The sequence below is a fragment of the Corvus cornix genome, chromosome 4 (genome assembly GCF_000738735.6).
Source record: "Corvus cornix cornix isolate S_Up_H32 chromosome 4, ASM73873v5, whole genome shotgun sequence".
NCBI lineage: Eukaryota > Metazoa > Chordata > Aves > Passeriformes > Corvidae > Corvus > Corvus cornix.
In genome coordinates this window covers 46,353,582-46,371,949 of record NC_046334.1, presented here as the reverse complement: position 1 = coordinate 46,371,949, position 18,368 = coordinate 46,353,582, and the positions used below count along the sequence as shown (strand labels likewise).

The following is an 18,368-nucleotide window of genomic DNA, read 5'->3' as shown; positions in this document are numbered from 1 at the left end:
ATTTGGAGTCAGAAAAAAACCCAGGAGAGATCTTCGGATATTTCTCTCTCCAGCTTTGGTTTAAATGGTTGTTTGTATTTTTCATCACCTGCTGTAAGACTATTTCCTTTGAAATCGTTGCTGTAGTACTGTCTCAAAAGACAACTCTTGTTTTGGGAATTTGTCACATCTGATTGAGGATAACATCCTATAAAAAGTACCTTCACAGAAGACTTTTTTGCTTTATGGAAGTATAAATTATTTAAAAGTCCTCCTATGTTCATCTACGCTCATAACCCATTGAAACTGTGCTGCCCTTTGCAGAGATAATAAATACACAGCCCAGTCCAAACATTTTACAGTCTGTGGATGAACAAGAAAAGGCAAGCAAGTAAAAAGCCTGGGAAGAACAAGAATAAAGCAATAAAAAATGCAAGTTAGAAAGAAAGCACTGCATGAATTATCCCACCTTCTGTTAATTTTTAACTTGAAACTACTTTATACAAGAGACAAGACAAGCAGCATAAAGCATACTTTGGATGAAAAGCAAAATGAAAGAAGAGAGGCTGTGGAAAGGATCTGAAGAGAAGGAACCCTATTAAGGAAAGGTGGACCAATGCAGTGCTATTTTTTTCAAAAGAATGAACAACATAACCATGTGCCAAGTCACCCCTTCCTCTGAGTACATGAGTGTTGCAGCTGCCCACTACTAAGACACAGCAGATCCCTGACTATGACTAACACAAAATTATACAAATAATGCTCATTTTTATTCTTCTTCTTGTCTGTTAATCAGAAACCACACCATAATGCAGATGGCAAGTATCAGTCAATGAAGAAAATTATCAGCAGTAGAAGCCTCAAGAGCATGTAGGAGTATCCCAGAGTATTAAGTGGAACGAACTCATATTCATAAAACAGACAATAATTCATAATATGTGCAATAGATAAAAAAAGATGGTGGCAGAGGTCTCAGTTTAATGGAAAATGTAAATACACATTCAACATAGAAGGTGTGACAGGATGGAGTTAGGGCAGTAGTTAAATGCCTTGTTGAATTACTCTCTGGTTTAAATTCAGAATTAAATGTGCTATTTTAATTAACAAACAATTCAATGGCTTGTGGAGTTGATCTAAAATGTTTCTTAAGCACACAAGAAATAGCATTTTTTGTCTTTAAAACCAATTGAAAACATTGGGTGCATTAGTGAAAACACAGCTTTTAACAGAGGCTTGAAGAAACAAGTAACTGACAAAAAATGCCTGAGATCTGTGGTAATTTCCATTTAGTATAAATTGTTCATATTTTCAGGAAAAAGAAATAATGAAAAACACTAGTCATCTCGTAATCAAGTTTCAACACCTGCTTATTTATTGTGGCCAAAAAAATAAGGATAACTTGATTTATGTTCCAAGTATGTGGCAGAAGCACAGGGATTTTTCGCTTTGAATTGTGACTGCCTAAGAATGAAGGAAGAGATGCAATTTCAGAAATAACTGGGGTTTTTTTTAGTTGCTGATGCTGTTTAGGAGACAAAGACATTACTAAGTGCAAACAACCAGTCAAGTCTGATGGGCTGACAGCAGAAGTTTAATCATGAGGCTGATCTGTGGCAGCTGAATGCTGTTTGCTATCCTGGGACTGGGAAGGTACAGGGTGCTCACACATTGAAAATTGTGTAACTACAATAGAAATATTAATATATAATATATCTAAGCTAATAGGTACTCAAATGATCAGTAGACATAGATGCACTTCCATGGATATGTAATGAAGCCTGTGGAGGAGACGAGACTCCTTAGACTCCTGCCGTAGCCATATTTCATTTCAGATAGGGAAAATACAAATTCTGATTCATTGAGTTTATATGGAAGCGTGCTTCTGAACAACAGAAGGCTGCTATCAAAACCCTGTGCCATCGCTGCTTGATAGACATCCTTCAGTCATTTATTCTTCTTCCTCCTGCTGTAAGGAGACCCCCCCACACACAGAGGGAGATACAGAGGACATGCACAGTGGAGCAGCTCAGTGCTACTCAGTGCTACCACCAGAGCAGCCTCCACGTGCATCACTTCCACCCTCCCGACAGTGATGTGTGGCAGTACTACCCAGCCGTGGGGCTTGGCAGCAGCAAATGTCACCTCGGAACTGAATCACCCTGGAGTAAGAAAGTGTTTACATTTTCAAGCAATGAAAAATATTAAATGAGAAAGCTTCCACATACACTTTATTATTATGGGTTTTTTTTTTTCATCAGATAAGCAGGGCTGCCTACTGCAGATTCTGTGCAGCCTTAGTCTTAGCCAATGTCATGGTGATGTTCTGGATAATTTTAGTTAAGAAGTTTTTACCAACCTCAGATGTAAAATTATGACAGCCTCCATTATCTGTGATGTAATAATGTCTTAATTTCCTCATATTTGTGACCTACTGTTATTTTTTTTAACAGATTTTTATTTTTACACCAAAGGATTAGAAATTAAACTATTCTATATGGCATCTGAAAAATTCCCTGTTTTCCTGCACAGGTATTTTGCCTCTTCACCAGGGCTGAACAGCCCCAATAACTGAATAAAACCTGAGAGTAGAGCCTGGAAATCATTAAACAGTGATCTTTATGCTAGAGGGAGATGGCAGAAGACAGCACCATGCCCAAGCTCCTGGGCTGAGCTCAGTCTGTGCTGCAATGCAGCAACACACCATTTTCAGCTCCCAGGAAAAACACTGACTCACAAGGATGATACTTCATCGAAACCTACCAGGTTTTCCTACTACAAGACTGGAATGCTGCATTTTCTGGGCACAGCGGTTCTGCTTCCAGTTCCTGAGCTGAAGGGACTTACCCCAGATGCCACCAAGCAGAGCACACAGCAAGCAAAGATTCCTCTGCATTAGGTGTAATAGCATGCTTAAGCTTCTACTGCAACGTCCCAGTAATGAATTGTCCTGTCACAGCTTATTGTAACTCTCTCCACTCCCAGAAATTTAATTAGGCCATTCATTGCTCTTGCAGAACAGCTAGCACTTGTTTTATGTTGATTATTTGCCATTAAAAAATATTTTAAAGTGGGATTAATCTCTAACAATTAGCCATCTGAAAAACAGATATCTAGTCCATACTCATTATCTCATCCCACGAAATCTCCTGGAAAGGCCAATCTATCTGCACCAACTAGAGGTAGACTCAAGAAAGTTTCACCTGCTAACATGAAACTCTGTGAAATAATTCCCACTTTCAACTAAAGGACCAAATCATTAACATGGAATAAGCTAAAGCAATACAAATCTGAGATAATAAAAAAGAGAAATAATTAATCTGTAGACCAAAAGAACTATGACAAGCATAAAAAGGCGTGTGTTGTTCATCTAAAACACAGCTATGAATAGATGCTACCATCAGCCCCAGCACATTCAAAGTCAGAAACGCTTACTCTGCAGATATAAATAAACTGTCCTACTTTCTGCTTCCACCAACACTACAGAAAGGGAAAAGGACAGAGATATTTGCTAGAATATACCCTGTCCTGCGAATGATAAATGGAAAGTGATCCATTCGTGAGGAGTCTTTAATATGTATAATACTTGTTTAATTCATTTGAGGTTTTCTACATGGTCTTTTTCATAGCTTCTCCAGAGTGCTGACCACAAAATTCAGGGTCTGGCCTACACAAAGGTTACCTCAACCAACTCTTGCAGCCAAAGGGAAACAAGTGAAGGCAGAATGAGGCCTTGACTGAGCAGAAAAGCAGTAGCATACGAAGCTCCAATGCATGGAGCCAAAATGGACACAGGTTGGCTTAAAAATCTGAGCACGTTTTTGCAGAGATAGCAGCTAGAAAAACATATTTGCAGTTGTAAGTTGAGCAAATTTGATATGAGTCACAGTGGCTGTAAACATGCAACCCCCACAGAGCTGTTTGCAAATTGTTTCTCTCCTTATACCCACTTGCGTTCAATTGAAGACTGAATAACTGAGTACTGTACCAAATACAGTACATAAATGTAAGGGAAGAGGAAAAATTATACAGGAACCAACAGTCAAGTCACTCGCCTTTCAAACAGGAACAAAGTTCAATCAGATTCTGAAAAGAAAAACCAAGTACAAAAAATGAATGAGGAAGGAGGACAAAAGCTGACAAATGCAGGTGATAACTCAGCTTGCTGTACATATTTCTGGGTGAGATAACTGAGTGTTCAGCTGACAGATGTCTGGTAGATGATTATTCTGATTTCAGTTAAACATTTCATACAATGCCACCTGGAGAATTAGTTTGGAATGAAGGCAGAAGGAGAGATGACAACGGCCCAGGCTACACAGAGTCTTAGCGATGTTCCTTGAGGATTGGTCTTACTATGTTTTTTGATGACTTTTGCACAAAACCTAGGAGTGTTGATGACAAAGCTATGAGGTATTGCTGAAGGTAGTAGAAGCCAAAATATTAAACAAGATATAAGTTCTGAAGAACCAGAAATGAGACAAAAGAGACCAGTACAGCAATACAAAATGAGATAAACCTCACCCAGGCCATCAGCTTAGCAGGCAATAATAGAAAATCTCTTCAGCTGGGACTCTGTGATCAAAAACAACAGGAAGAGAATAATCTGGGTGGCATTAGTTGATTTAGGGACAACTCTGGGCTACCAACACTGCATGAGACATACAAAACTCACCAGATAATATACTTCTGTAGATACACAGACATGCTAGTTCTGTCCTAAAAATGGTAGAACTACAATAGGAACAATTCTGGTCACTAGTGCTTGAGATACTTGAATTCAAACTGCAACAAACTTAAAGCAGATCTGTGAGCATGACTACAGAAATAAGAAACCATTTTTATCTGAAAAAAATAGGGCTTGTTCAGCTCAGCAACAGGAAAATTGAAGATACGTAAGCTAGAAAGTTGAATGAAGTATCCAACCACTAAAGGAGCCTTTGTGTGAAAGTAGCTGGATGCATCTGGAAATAAAAGCAGTTTCAAGATGTATCTTGCTAAGTTTATAAGTGAGCTTACACAATATATTTGCCTTGGAAGGAGCAGGGGGTCTGGTTTGGTGGTGGGAGAAGCACCTCCTTGCCCTGTCTTTCCACATATACCCCTGATAATTCTGAAAAATTTTTGTATTTCAGAGATTTAATATTACATCAAGGAGAAAAACCATGCAATTGCTCAAACTCTCTATAAATGTTCTCATAAATGCTAATGTAGGATTTTGACTATTAAAAGTGCAGCAATGTCTGGCAGCCTTTTTGAAAGCCTGCTCAGTCTAGCTGCAGGCTGCCAGTGACCAATTTCACCAGGCACATTTTTCTGCCCTGACAAATGGCTCAGTGAATAGCTACGGGACAGCCTCTCTGCGAGGTTTACAACCCGCCAATGACGAAGTGCTCAGAGGTGGGAATCAGTCTCTAATAGAAATGATAATATTTCTCCCCGCAGAAAATTATTACAATTCTCCTTCCTTCTCTCAAAACATAAATGTTGAGTAAGTTGTCTAGCCAGTGGAAAAGCCTAGTAGGAATAGTAAAGCCATCAGAAAACACAGATGCGTAGCTCTTTAACTTCCCTAATAAACCAAGCTGCTCCTGCATTGAAGTGTGGAAAGGTCATCAGAGAGGCAAAGTAATGAAATAGTCAAGGCTGAAAGGAAAACAGGCGGAGGAAAACACTTCAAACTAGTGTTATGTGGTATGTTTCTAAAAGGCAGGAGAAGCAAGAGGTTTTGCAGTGTACAAGGGATTCTGGAGGATCTGCAATTTATTCTTGCAGGGAAGGATTTGCATCACATATTTCTGGGTAGCATGGCAAGGCAGACTCCCCCTCCTCGCTATTTAGAAAGCTTAGCTGAGGAGAGAAGGATGAAGCAGGGGATATATCTGTTAAAAAGTGTATTTTAAACACCTCCTGCTGACTGTACTCCAAAGAACAGGGAGATGGCATTTAGCAACTGCCTGGCTTTACAGCCAGAGACATGCATTTCCTTGCTCCTCTGAAAGTCTGGGCAAGCTGTAAACCTCTGAAAGATCATCACTCACACATGCTCAGCTAAGCCTTGTTGGATTTTCACCATTAAGATGTCTAAGGATGCTCTTGCCAAACATACTCCAGTCTTTTACAGGACATAGTGCTAACAGAACAGTCCATCCATCATTGCTAAAGTGCAGTAAGCTGTGATCTGTTACTTCCCAGCTCCTAACTGTGATCAGACAGCTAAAAATGTGTCATTCTCACAAAACACTGTGAGCCTGGCCCACTTCCTGGGCTTTACCCAGACCAAGGCTGCTCAGCCACTGCACTGATGCCGGGGTTATACCCACTGCTTCACTAAGGAGCAGGCTACTAATAACAGCCAGGCAATGATGAGGCTGTGTCTAAAGATAAAGTCCATATTGAAAATGAGTTGAAGAAAGATAATTTATCTTTTTTTTTTTTTTAATGTTTAGTAAACTGTTAAACTAGAGAGGAATTTAACAAAAAAATAACTATACTTACCAATAAATTTATGACACTGATGCCTATTTATTTTATTAAACCTATTCCTTGCCATGTTAACTCCACAAAATTCAGCATCCTGTTTTTATAGAATACTCAGGAAAAAGACATTCATACTTGAAATGCCTAAAGGGCTCCAATCATGCTCTTCATATTTACTAAGAATGTAAACAAAATGACATGACCCCAGTAGGAATAATTTACTCCATACTTTTCACAAAGGACAATAAACATATGGAAGGAATTACAGAAAGGGAGTCAGTAAAGAAGACTAGTTCATCAGAGAAATGATTTGTATAAAAAAAAAGTGACAATAAGTAAGCACAGAAAAATGGGTGAAGTGTGAGGAAGTACACTCTTTTCTTTCGGAAAATGTTTCTTGATGTTCTTGATGAAGTTTCAAGAGCAGCTGCTGCAAGAATGTAAAATCAGATGTCAGGAAGCAACAGTCTGTGTGTCATATGCAAGGAAGGAATTTTATCAGGTTTGTTTTAGAGAGCCTTAAAATACTGTAATGGGCAAAAAAAAAAACATAAAAAGCATTTAAAAATTAATATGATCATAAAATGTAGAAATTACTAGGAATATGGGACCTAATATGGCTGAGGTTTATTATGAAGCACTGCAGAGGAATCGGAGGCAGTGTACCTAAGAATAATTGGCAGTAAGCACTGAGGAGGAGATCAGGATAGACTGGGCATTTTCTGCTGCTTGGAGATCCTGCTCAACATGAGAAGTTCCCCAGTGACCTCAACTGCTGCCCTCAAGATGGAGAAAGCAGGAATGATCAGAACCAAAAATACTGCGTGAGCTACATGCAATACAGCCTGGAAGGTCCAAATCCTCATTGTTCTGTGCACCTTTCAGCTCCTTGGATTTTGAAAAAGACTCAGTGACATACAGCTTCAGACATACAGTGAGCTTCCAGCTCAAAATTAATAGACTTAGGGAGGATACATTGAACACTACCAGATGAAACCTCAGAAGACTGAGCAGTTGAAGGACATAATGAACTTGGTTTCTCATTGGAAAAACTAATAAGGTTTAGCTGACCTAAACCTAATTAGTTTTTTACCTAGTCTTTTTACTAGCTTGTATGTAAGTGTTGCTTTTACATCTTTATGAGGAAAAAAATCCACATAAAGTTACTGAAAAAGCAGTATTTGAAAGTGACATCATCAGAGCCACATTAAAAGGAGATTAGCAGTAAATTTGGGAAGCAGTTTTAAGAATCAAAGGTTACAGGAGTATTAGTCACAGTTTAAACACAAATTAATTAGCCTTAAAATATTGCACTAATCTGTTCTGCAAATATGGGCTTAAAAACTGTTTTAGAAAGGCTCCTTTGGCTGATGGAGAGGTGGGAGACAAGGACCTTGACTTCTAGAGAAGAGCTCTGGAGATCTCTGTGTGGCTCAAGTGTCTTTCTCCAGGCAACCACTGATTTTAACAGAAGTATGTTCACAAAAGAACCATGATTCAAGTGACCTGAATTGATAGACCCTTTTCAAATTTATGGACACCTGCAAGTTAGAATACCGAAGCCACCTTGGTCAAAAATAAAATAAAAGCCAAAGACTGAACTGGCACACAGAATAGCCTGGATCTTCCATGGATGCTGGGAATCATAATGAAACTTGTGACACTGCTGCTGCTGCTTTAGGTTTCTCTGCTTTGTGTTAAAATCAGAGTTTCCTGTTCCCCTGACTGCCAGGGCGTAGCTTCCACAGCCACCTCATTTACTTCACAAACTGAGAAGACCATCTGCAAACACTACATATTTGTTATAACAGGATTTTCACTGCTGAAACCTCTACAAACTATGAAAATACTTTAAGAAATTAACTGTATGGGCTGCACTCTACTTCCAGTGAAAATGCACTTCATCCCTTGCTTCACCAGGAGAAACACTGAAGCAAAACTGAGCACCAATGAAAATTGCATTATAGCTCTATTAATACAAGTCAGAGATGATGGAAGTGTATTTTACACTGAGCATATTTTCAACTAGGAATCAAAAATGTTATGATAGATGTCAGCATGATAGGTGGCCAGATAAATTAAATCTTTCCATCTCTAAGCACTAAATTTAACTTGTTTTTCTTAAGAGAACTCCTGGCATGCCAGCCTGCTGTATGGGTGGAGAACCTGAATGTACAGGGCATGCCAGAGCTGGTCACTTGGTGCTGCACTCTGAATAGCTGACGAGGCCTCTTTGCATCAGTGGCTTCAGTCTGGCCTACTTCAACATGTAGACAGAGGTATTTAACCAATGCATCATACATTTAATAGCAGATCAGAGTGATAGACATACACTAAAACAGGTGGTGGGTCAAATTCTTCTGAAGACTGCACCTGCATCCCTCTGGATCATTTAGGAGAGATAATCCAATGATAATACATAGAAGCCATTGTTATAATAAACTCTGGTGTTTATTTTAAAGGTGAGATTTCTTCCTTTAATATCCCTCCATTACGAGATGATAGGGGAATTATTTCTGCTTTGATACTCTATTATGATGTAATCAAGAGAAAGAAAAGACAGGCCAATGAATTGCATTAGTATTAAAGTTCTCTACAGTGTATAAGGTATGTAAAATCACTGCTTTAAGCCATCATTTCAGTTTATAGTTCTACACATAAGATACTCTAAACAACCCTGAAACAGAGACTGAAGTCTAATTTGCCAACAAACTGAAGCTCAACAGGGATACTGACACTTTCTTCACAGCTGGAACCACATCTCAGCAGTGACAGCCTTTAAATCTCCACCTCCAGGTTGCATCTTAGCCCTCCAGTAACCGCAACAACTGTTCAGCTATTCAATGACTTAAAAAACACTGAATGCATTTTAATCATATTTTCAGGGCAGTTTGCAGCTACAAGTAAGAAAAGGGTACTTGTGTGGTGTTATCAGACAGCTCTTCGCAAAGTACAAGTAAAGGATGTTTGGTCACTGCTTCGGTACAGGCAGCCCCGGCTTTCCCCAAGTCTCCTCTCCTTCCTCTCTTTTCTTTAGAGAAATCCCTTTGGTAATTCAATACTGCAATATCCTTCAAATCAAAGGAGCTAAGCCAATTGCTCTGACAGATATCTAGGAGATTCCCCACCCTAAGGACGAAAGAATGAATTTTAGCACAAGTCAGTGTGAAAAAGCTACTTCAAAGAAACAGCAATACAACCCACAATTCTATAAACTACTTGAAATGATCCCTCTACACATTCATTAGACTGAAAAGGAGCATGCCATTGTATAGAGCCACTCCCAGCCTTAATGCTGCCTTCTGGCCTCTGATGTTCAAGGCATGGCCTCAGGGAAAACAAAAAAATTTAAAAAGAAGCAGAAGACTAAAGGTCTTCTGCTTTAAAGGTATCTGTCTACCCAGTCATCCTCCCTTGGGTAATAGCATGAGTCTCATCAGCTTCTATTTGTTATTAAAAAGAGCTCTTGCAACTGAGAGCCTAACTGAAAAAAAAATTGGGAAGAACTAAGAATTGTGTTTAGTAACGTAGAAAAGTGCTAGAAGAGATCCCTTGTAGAAAGCTGGTGAGCATACAGGAGCAGGCAATTATCTGTTATTTGGTAGTGTTTCAGCACATACCCATTTGTGCTTTTAACAAATTAAAGGGCTTTCTCGAGTCAAGAACTTAAATTTGTCAAATTGTGTTGCATCACTTCCATAGAGCTTTTTTTTTCCTCTCCTTGGGGTGAAGTTTACTGATGCAATATATCTAGCAGTAAATCTGTGTAGGCTGCAAAGAGGTCAGCACTTTGCATGCAGATTTTTTATGCTTATAAATCTACCTGGTAAGAGAGCTTGGGATCAGATTGTGGATTCCCAATGCTTGAGCCTGAAAATTTTAAAAATCAGATGAAGATAAGACTTTTGTCATGTTCCTACAGGCCCCGCCCCCCAACAATGTTTATTTCTAATATATCTATATCTGTATTTACCAGCTCTATTATCTTTAAAAGAAAATGCTTTATACAAAACAAGTTTTATACCAAAAAACCTATGCTACTCAAACTCCAAGCCTAAGAATATCTAACAGATCTAAAGATTACATATAAAATAAAAATCACACAACCAACTAGCTAAGCTAGGACAGACATTTGGTGGTGGTATCTCCAGTTATCCATGCATGACCATGCTTAAAGCCAGTTGTGTGTTCCCTTAAAAAATGCATGTAGACAAGCTGAGAAGTAATTCTTATTCACTTTCAAAATTACCTTTATGGTATAGGCACCAAATCCTGTTAGTTGCATCTACATTAAATTTTAGTTTGGATTAGGAATTTTGATCTTCTAATTCCCATTTGCTGTGCTTTGATTTGCATTAGAGTTCATGCACCTTGGAGTGCATGAACTGAATTCCTTCTCACTGAAACTAAATCAAAAATGCCCTCCAATGACTAATTCATATCACAGGACCCGTCAAGAATGAGTGTCCAGCTCATCAAGCTGGATTCACGGCATGAGCTCTGACAGTGTGTATGGAGAATAAGCAGAAGGGAAAGAGAAAGTTACTTCACTCAAAGAGAAAATGCTATGATATACATACTGAGCTAAGTGATTCAATAAAAGAAAAGTAACATTAGCAGGCAGCAAAGATATGCAAAACTGCAATGAAACCTTCTGCTGTTTGAAAAGCTCTAAAAATAACAAATGACCATACTGCTAAGTTCCATAAAAGATAATGGTGTGGAAGTAAACATTTCAGAATTCTTAGGATAAAAAAGGGAGGAGATTGTTAGAAGATGTCTCTGAGAAGGAAAAAGAAAGAATGAAAGAAAAAAAATCTGTGAGTGAGTCTAGGTCACCCTTTTTCTAAAAGGATGTACAAAGAAAAGCAGACTTGTGCTCAAGGAATCACTAATGTCATTAAGGTCAGTCTTTAAACAGATACCATTTTTTTGGTTGTTTTGCTTGAGTTCCTCTCCATATCTCCTCTTAAAAAAACCCCCAAAACAACAACAACAACAAAAAAAAACCCCCAAGGCAAATTCTTTTGCCTGCTTTTTATTTCCATGCACTTAACTGTGTTTCATACTTTCATTTAGCTATGTGAGTAGAAAAGCCTCACCATCAGTTCATGATACTGAAGCTTGCAAAATAAACTAAGCAGCAAATGTATACTGGTTCAGTATAGTCCTTCTCTGTCCTGTATCTGTGGTTTTGGGTCTTCAAAACTGGTACAACTGGGTACAACTGTGCTGAGGCATGCAGAGTTAAGATGAACTCTCATGCTGACTTCCGTATCAGTGTTTGGCACATGGATGTTAGGAGGGATTTAAGAAGCAGAAGTTTCTCTCTTCCTTGTACTGACAAGTGCTTGTACAGCATCAGGTGGCATAGTGACCCCTAATAGGTCTGTGTTACCATAAATGATGATCAGGTCTTTTCTAACAGGTTCTTCAAACCACATAGTAGGAGATAATTGCATCCTTCTTTGTTATGCTAATATAATTTTCATATATTTTTCCATATTTCAAGAAATAAAAGGATCTAGGAGCACTACGACACCTGAGACAATCTCTGAAGACTAAAAAAAGGCTGTAGCTCAGCTGACCAATTTGCCTTACACCAGTCCCGTATGTCTTCCGTGTCAGAAGACCAGACTGCCAAACTCCTACTTCCATCGCAGAGCTGGCTGTGTGCTTTTAAAGTTGTGTTTCCATGCTTTTGTAGACAGGAGGGAAGGATTTCCTCCTGTCTGGAGGATCAACTTCCTCTGCCTACAATCATCCGAATCACCCTGTAAGAGATAGATTGTTTTGGTGGGGAGTCAGAGAAAGGCAAAGCTCAGTGGGTGAGCCCCCTTCCAGGAGAGGTGGGGGAATTAGGCAGGCAGAATGCACAGCAACACTGGATGCTAATTCATGTGCTCGTTGAGCTGTGCATCATCGTGGAGACATTAGAGCGCTGCTGTTCTGTGAAAGAATTGCACTAAAAGGCTCAACTGCTGTCCTGTGTCAGAGGGCAAAGCTGTCTCTCCTCACTTCATGGCACATGCTTGGAGTGCCTCTGGATTAAGCAGTGCCTCAGCACATTCCCCCTGCTCAGCCACACTACAAATCCCAACACATGCAGCTGGATGTCGGGACGCAATTCCATGAAACACTGATTTTACTGCAGTGCAGGAAAGATACCTGAATACATGTGTCTAATATCCCAGATTATCCTTAGCTGAATTAAAAATTGCTGTCTTGCTTTTTTCAGCCCCCATAAGAAATGGTCCTCTCTTATCACAATAAACAAACCCAACGTGTCAACATAAATAATATCATCCTCTAGTTTTAGCCACTAAACAATTCTGAATTTAATTTACAGTGTGTCTATGATACAAAAACATTTATTCGAAGAAAGCAAATGGAGTTTCAAGAGCTTCTTTCTTGTGACTGATGAGAACAAGACACGCTTCCTAAATGCCCATATCCCAGCTCACCCTATTTTGCTCTGACAGTCTGGGTGCTCAGACACTCCTGTACTGCCCTCTCCTGTTCCAGTTGCAGCCTGCTGGGTTTGGGCAAAAAATAGGCAGCTGGACAAGCAAGCAAGCAACAGCTTATTTTCTTTTCCTATGAGGTAGGAAAAAATTAAGTTTTAATGTCAGCTGTCAAAACAAAGCTAGATTTGATTTTACAATTTTAAGAAAGGACAGAAACTTATAATATGGATGGTAGGTAACATAGCACAGACTGCACTGAAGACTGAAAGCAACTGCTTGACTGGATACAAAGCTTATTGAAATTTCTATTTGTTCCCCAGTCTTTCACCTCTCCTGTGTCAGTCATGCCATTCTCAAGTCTAACCAGGGTCATCTGAAAGATGCTGCATGAGGGCTTCCCGACCCACACACATTTCCTGATATTTCAGGGAATAGTGTTAAATTTATCATGCTCAAAACTGCAGATCTCTAGTGAGAAATACACATGATAGTAAACCCTCTTGGGCTGCTCTTGCAAATTACATTTGTCACTAAAAAGCTTTCTGGTATTCTAGGGCAAAGACTGAAATCTGCCCAGGCTCTGTTGTTGCATACCCCCCAGTCCTCCAAGTGACAGAAATTAATTTGTGGAGTCTCCAACCCCAAATCCTCTTTAATAACTTCTTCAGGTTAATGGCCGTGAGAATTCAGAGGATTCGTCTTAAATGCAGATTTTTATTTACTACTGGCCAAAGGTACTGTTTTTTAACTACAGAAAAACTAATCTGCATTAGCACTTCGTTTCTGGAGGAAGAAAGACACCGTTTTGGTCAGCTGAGGATTGAAAGACCCCAAGTGCCTTCCGATTTCCCCACTTCTTTCCTAATGAGCACACTGACCTCTGCTGTCTTGGGAAAGAACCTGTTCGGAAACGCAGAAAGGAGAACTTCCCTGCCTTCCTCCTCTTGATCCATTCCCTGCCTTACCTGGTGAATAAACCAGTATACATTTCTCTTATTGCTCTTTATGTTAAAAAGGAAGAGAGAATTCTTCTGGATGTCTGCCTGTCCCAGCAGTGGAAAATCTTGGAAAATCTGGTCTGGGTGGGCATCACCAGCACATCCCAGAGGTAGTTTTGTTGTCCTTTGCTTTTGTTCAAAGAGTGAGGTGTTGATCTGAAGGCTCCCTAAGTAAAGCAATGATTTGCTTACTTTCCTATAAGATACAGGGATTTTTTTTTAATCAACTGCAACCATGTCAACAGCTTCTCACAGCAGAGGAAGAACTGGTATCCATTTAAATCCATTCTGGGAATCATAAACAGCTTGTTGACAGAGGTCACATCCACAGGGGAGCTCACAGTTGATTAGTTCTCCTTCACAGAGCTTTTGCAGGCAGTGTGACTTGCACTCCAGGAGAGAATTTAAGACAGGGATGTGCTGAACTAACCAGAAACAATTTCAAAAAATTGTGCTGTGTCTGCCCAGATGCCTAAATAAATGGGAAATGAAAACAGCCATGAATTTTGAACTCAGCTTTGCTACTTTTGCTGTGTGCTGTATGTCTGCATTTTTGATGTATCAGCTTTTGTTCCCTATGCTGTGTTACACTGAATTCACAGCTTCTGCCTCAGTAAAAATGCCTCTTAAATAATGACATGAAAATGCTTCCCATCACATTACTAGGTTTGAACTACAAAAGTGCAAGTTGTGGGGAGATTTTTAGTACACTTGAGACATAAATCTATAGGAAACCAAATTCATCAGTTCTGATGCCTTTATTCCTTCCCTCCAACCATTTTATTGCATAAGCTCCTTCTTAATTTCCTTTACAATTATTTCCACTGGATAGTATTGACTGAATTTCTACTTATTTACTTGCTGTTGTTTTCTTATTACTCTATATTTGCAAAACTCTCAATAAATAAACAAAATTAATGGTAATGTGCAAGACATTCCAAATAAATAAAAGTCCCAGTATCATATATAACATGAATGTTCTACTGAATTAACATTGATGAGTCAAATATTCCACAGTCACTATTTACCCAGACTGTTTACACTAGCAGGTGTCTATTACTACTCAAAGACAATGTCCCTACCAATTACATTTTATACCTTTACCTGTATTGTTCTAAATGATTGTCATTTCTTTGTTAAATGCAATTCTCTAAGCTCCCCTCTATTGGCTCTGTCCCCAAAGTATACTTCAGAGTTTAACCTACTGGCAAACTTTGATTGACACAATAGGCAATTCTTGCTTGGCATACAATATTTAAGGCTAACTACTTGTCTAAACCATGTCATTAAGTGGAAACAATTATCAGAACTCTGAATAAAAAATATTTTGCAACTCTTTGTCCATATATTTTCAATAACTGTTAACATACAACCTGAAACAATATTTCTGTTTGCCTAGTACTTTTTATATATGCATATTTCAATTCTGTTTAATATCTTTCCATTTCTGTTTAAAATATTTCCCAAAGACCTAGATTAGAGGATAGAAGGCACCCTCAACAGGTTTGCAGGCAACACCCAGTTGGGTGGGGGTGTTGATCTGCTGGAAGGTAGGAAGGCTCTGCAGAGAGATCTGGACAGGCTGGATTGATGGGCCGAGGCCGATTGTATGAGGTTCAGCAAGGCCAAGCATCGGGTCCAGCACTTGGGTCACACCATGCCAGGCAGTGCTACAGGCTGGGTCAGAGTGGCTGGAAAGCTGCCCAGCAGAAAAGCACCTGGGGGTGCTGGTCAATAGCAGCTGAACATGAGCCAGCTGTGCCCAGGTGGCCAAGAAGGCCAATGGCATCCGGGCCTGGATCAGCAATGGTGTGGCCAGCAGGACCAGAGCAGTGATTGTCCCCCTGTACTTTGCACTGGTGAGGCCATACCTCGAGTGCTGTGTTCAGCTCTGGGCCCCTCACTGCAATAAAGACATTGAGGTGCTGGAGCGAGTCCAGAGAAGGGCAACAGAGCTGGTGAAGGGTCTGGAGCACAGGTCTTATGGGGAGCTGCTGAGAGAGCTGAGGTTGTTTATCCTAGAAAAAATGAGGCTCAGGGGAGACCTTATTGCTCTCTACAACTGCCTGAAAAGAAGTTGTAGCCAGGTGGGAATCACTAAATATTCCCAGGTAACAAGTGACCGGATGAGAGAAAATGGCCTCAGTAGTGCCAGGGGAGATTTAGATTGGATATCAGGAAAAAGTTCTTCTATTGAAGGATGGTCAAACATTGAAACAGGCTGCCCAGAGAAGTGGTGGAGTCACCACCCTGGGATTATTTAAATGATGTGTAGATGTAGCACTGAGGGTCATGGTTTAGTGGTGGACTTGGCAGTGCAGGGTTAGTGGTTGGACTTGATGACCTTAAGGGTCTTTTCCAATTGAAACAATTCCATCCTTTTGTGATTCTATATATATGTACATGGAAAACAGGTTTCATATAATGTCTGACCTTTGATTTCTTACCTTTCTAATGTCAGCAAGCACATGCATACAGATAAATAATACTGAGAAATGAAATTATTACTGAACAAAGAGGTTTCACCTCCTGTTATAAAAGCTGATATTTCTTAATACCCATGTATATCAGTGGCTTAAGATTTTAGTGGCTGTACCATTAATGGCAGCAAAGGAGAAATATTGGCATCTTGTGGACTTTCCCCCCTATCAGCTTAATAGCAGTGAAATATCTTACTTAAAGAGAATTTCCTTTCACGCTTCCACAACTGCACATCGTTTCATAAAAAGCCCAACCAGACTAAGACCTGAACCCATAACACAGAACGAGGTAGAGAATGCATATACATTCATACTCCCTTTAGGAAGACTCTATGCACCTGAGCTACCCCATAACCACATTTCCTATATCAGGTCTTAGCACAAGTCAGCGCATCATGCTTTTGATGACACTAGGGTCTGGATTTCGCCATGTAACGAACCTTTAGTTACATGAAATGTGGCCTTTCATTATCTCTGGAGCTGTCAGAGACAGTTCTAGTTGAAAGTTGCAAGCAAAAGTCCTTCAGATTCTCACAATTCTGTCAAAATGGAATATTTTTAATCCAATTTCTCCTCAAAAAGTGTATGTTTTTAGAAGGAAGGAGTAAAAATAGTCCATTTGCTTCTGGGAACAGAGGAGAGGAGAGGAGAGGAGAGGAGAGGAGAGGAGAGGAGAGGAGAGGAGAGGAGAGGAGAGGAGAGGAGAGGAGAGGAGAGGAGAGGAGAGGAGAGGAGAGGAGAGGAGAGGAGAGGAGAGGAGAGGAGAGGAGAGGAGAGGAGAGGAATTCCTTGCCATTTTAAATATTTTCAGCAGCTATCTTGCTTATCTTTGCTCTAACACCTAGAAGTAGCTGGGAAGCTTAAATCCAGGTTTGAGATTAGGTAAGTATATATTTTACTGTGGCTGGTCAACATCCATTTTGATATGGCCAAGTCTTAAGTGTTTTTAAAGCACACAGCTGTAGCTTATGAATAATGGCACCTGAAACACTTAGGAGCAGCTTGCAGATCCCAGAACTGTGAAGCTCAAATCACTGCATCTAGCTCCCACCCGGGGGTATTTCCATTCTTAATGCACAGCCCAGGCAAACTGAGGCAGGAAGCAATGACATAATCTGCCCCAGACCTCACAAAAATTCACAGCAGCCCTCTGACAAGATGCAGCTTTCATGCCTGTGCTCCTCAACTTCCTGTCCCTTTGGGAGCTGCCCCGCCAAATGTTGGGATGGGACCTTCCTTGGACAGGAGGAATTTATATTTCTGTGCCTGCCTTCTGCCAGGTCTATCAAGGAGGAAACACGGGCAGTGAAGCCCCAGTCTTGAATAAAAAGGGTTCATTTCCAGCAGATTTTGTAAAGAATGGAAGAAAGCATTTTAAATGTCAGCAAGGGAAGTGCAATTTCTTCCTGTACCAACCAAGGGCACAGAGGGGATGAGCAGCTTCTCCTGCCAAGCCCCATTTCCATTCCTGCTGAAAGAAGAGACAGTGTTGTCCTGTCTCTGCTCTTCTCCCATGGCCTTGCTAGGCATAGTGTCACACAACATGCTCCAAGACCCCCTGCTCTGCTCAGGGAAGGCTCTACCTATCCCAAAAGGCAACTGGAAAATTAAAAAAAAAAAAAAAAAAAAAGAAGACTGACTAATTGAGCCCAGCTCAGGAGACAGATTTGTGAATTATTACAGTTCTGACTCCCACAGCAACACAAATCCTAGGATGTGCCAAGAACAAATTAGGCTGTCTGCAGTTGGGACTTCTCCCGAGGAAAAAAAGCCTTTTTTCTAGCTATGAGAAACAAGCAGCTTTGCCAGCGCTGAAGAGCACATAGATAAAGAGTCCCTCCTTTTTGGAAGTCTCATTTGGAAAATTCAAGGCTTTACCAGAACAAAGATAGGGTTTTTGGTTTTTTTATTTTGGTTTGTTTTGTTTTGTTTTTTTTTTTTTTTTTTTTTTTTGGGGGGGGGGGGAG

At 40.0% G+C, this 18,368-nt stretch overlaps 1 protein-coding gene across 1 annotated transcript in view; it reads right to left on the bottom strand.

Annotated features, from left to right (window-relative positions):
• The window catches only part of SCFD2 (sec1 family domain containing 2), a 195,733-nt gene that overhangs the window by 23,270 nt on the left and 154,095 nt on the right, over positions 1-18,368 (bottom strand).